We start from the raw sequence: 3309 nt of genomic DNA on the forward strand, positions 1-3309 counted from the left end.
ATATACATATATATATATATATATATATATATATTGCAAAATATTTGAATATTTCTTTAGTGTTATATCCTGCTGAATAAAATTGTTGCAAAGTAAAGCAAAATAAAGGTAGAGATTTCATTTTAAGCAAATATTGCGATATTGTGTTTATCCAGCCCAAGGAAATACAAAAAGGCATATCACACGACTTGTAATAGGATAACAGATAAGCTAGATATATAAATGCCTTACGATACTTCCGGAGTTACAAAATAAAATTGAAGAAAAAAAATCATATCGTAAAGCAACACAGAAAGGTATATGCTAAAATTTATTTTATTTGTTTAATCAGTTTAAATGTCCTTCGGCACTAAATTACTCTTCATAGAGTGCCCCCAGAAATAAGTTTGTTTCATTTGCCAAGAAAATATTGCTGTGAAGAAGGTAGAAGTTATCAGATGACATTACATGAGGGACCATATTTCTGCTCCATAGAGGAAAACGGAGAGGACCGACGCGTTGAAGATGCAGAGCTCCGTCTTCCAGGAGATAGAGTCGTGACGCTAAAAGGGTTTCCATGGGGAGTGCATGATCCCGGCAGTCAGACTACGTCTGCAGTTGATTTCCGGAGTCAGGTCTCCATTTTTGGTGACTGTGAAGCCCAAATAAATGAAGGAACTGACAAATTCCACGACGTCAGGGCCAATATGGAGATCACACGGCAAAGTGGCACCTTTCTTTTTCTTCAGAAATGATGTGAATTTAGTACTGGTTTCTTGTAAAACTGCAACTGCCTTCTGGTCTCTTGTAAAAATGCAACTGCCTTCATCTCGTCGCTGATCACATTGTAAAATCTTTAGCCAATATCTTTCAGGTTTTTAGAAATTGAAAAGTAAACTAAAAAGAAACCTAAAGTAGTTTCCCTTGTAAAACACACGCCAAAGTAGCACTGACTATTTTCAATCCTTTCCTCTCCAGATTTAAAATAGTCTGGAATACCCTTCTCATTCACGTTTTTATTATAAACATCGATATATAGATGCTCAAATTAAATAAAGTCGAACGGATGCGGTTTAAGAAAGATTTGATAAAGATATCAAGCTTGTTAAGTGACAACATAAAAGCTCCAATGTTGGTTATTTAGTATATAACTTTCATGTGTCCACTAATCGGTATTCCATTGTCAGTTCGTAAACGATGTTTGTATACGTGTAGAATATATTCAAAACAACAGAAGACCTTTGAGTAACAACAATTCATGCTTTGGAACTGACTTAGTGATTTGGTTTCCATTTCCGGCTGTCACCACCTCAAACAAATACTACGGTCATTTTGCACCGTTGTCACGTGTGTTATTCTAATTTATTAAAGATTTTAATTAATGAAAGACTAGTTGGCTGTGAGTTTGCTCTTGCTAGCATTTAACTTAACCTTTGATTTGTCCTTTACAGAATGAATTCTACCAGTTTAAAAACACATGCGTTATTGATTTTTTTCTCTTTATTGATATCCATTTATCTGCTTGCACGTATTTGACTGCATAACGCATTATTCAATTGGTTTTGTAAAACACGAAAATAACAATGAATATTCTTACAAACAAAATTATGTAAACTTACCTTGAATTATGCTGAAACTTAAGATCATATGCTATGTTTGAATTCTATCCTCTTCTTACTTGTAGCCTAAAACCATGTGCTGTGTAATTATTGCTGCATTATTCTACCAACTAAATCAGAAAGTGTTTATTTTTTTTATATGCAGAAAATAAAGGGGAAAAGTACATACTACATATTATTGTTGTTATCTCTACGAACAATTTCTTAATTTCCCACAGATACTTCTTGTAACTCTTGGTGAGGAAGGAATTCTATATACACATTATCGAGCGAAGGAACTGGTATAAAGAAAACATAATTAATGCTAGAAAAGTTGCTGATATTCGATGGGATATGTAATGGTAAAAGTTGCAAGTCTTCTCATAAATTTTTGACCTTGACTCTATTCAACAAGTCGAAAAAAACGTGTTTTTGTTCAAATTGATGGTTGAAATCAGTTTAGCACTAGATTAGCATTAATTGAGTAGTCCTGTGGTTAAAGACATTTCATCCACGACCATCTCGTCTTTTTCAAATATAGTACATATAAGACTACATCATTATCTGACTCATCTTGAGACAGTAGTGTATGAATTGAGGGAAATTTAGCAACTACACAGAAGCTCACATCTGAAATAACATTAAAAATTAAAATGTTTATTTTTCAATGCATTTCATAAGGTAATGTGTGGAACAGTTGTTCCTTACCTACAAACAAAAATCAGATTTCTTTCAAAGAAGCATGTATTAAAATTAATTATCGCTTTTTGGGGGTGGGGAGCTACTAGTAATTATCACAAGGTTTTATTTTCTTTCTCCAACTAAGAAAGAAATTTCAATTTTTTTTTTCTACATAAACATTCAGTAGAGCACTCAACAACTCATACCATTTGCTTATTTGAATTATTCCCCATCCGAATTTATTTCTTTAAAAATCCTTGGCAACTGATCAAGTAAGTTAGAGTTGACACTTTTATACTGACGAGATACAGTAGAACGAAACCTGCTCATAATTGTCCCTTATCTGTTCAGATAAGCATTTCTCCTCTTCTAAGCAAGTGTAAGATGTAAAATTGGTTGGCACTGGAAGGGTGCCACACAATTCCTTACATAAATGCTAGAGGAAAAATATCGGAACAAGAAAACATCCGAACATAAAAACAATCCTTTTATTTTGTATGTACAAAAATTTACACCTTGGGACAATCAGTAGACAGGTCTGATGTGGAAGCAGCAAAGTCGGAGTTAATCATACTTTGTGAAGGCATTATTCACAGAAATTCAGCTACACAGAGCTGGTCAAATACCGATCAGCAGCAGAGGCGAATAGGAAGCTGCTGAGGACACGTCTGCATAGTTCAGCGGCTGCATCTCGAGTCCGAGATACAAGAGAACTCTGCTGCTGCTGCTGCTAGTTTTCTGCGCATGCGCATCAGGGACCTTTCGGCAGGCCTTTCAGAAGGTTCCAATCCTGTGCATGCGTGCTGGAGACCCTCAAAATGACGTCACTACAAGGCTCCCCCTCGAGTGCGGAAGCATGAAACAAGATTGTAGTGGCTCCAAAAAACAAGATGGCTACCGATCACCCAGAAGATGTGGCACACGATATGACAACTCAAATATCAATACAAAAAGAAATAAACATACACAACAGTTTTTTTGTTTTTTTTACACAAAATGTTCAAGAGTAAAAAAAATGAAATGGGCCAAGAGAAAAAAAATGAATGTCAAA

Source organism: Octopus bimaculoides, chromosome 5 (assembly GCF_001194135.2).
Source record: "Octopus bimaculoides isolate UCB-OBI-ISO-001 chromosome 5, ASM119413v2, whole genome shotgun sequence".
Lineage (NCBI taxonomy): Eukaryota > Metazoa > Mollusca > Cephalopoda > Octopoda > Octopodidae > Octopus > Octopus bimaculoides.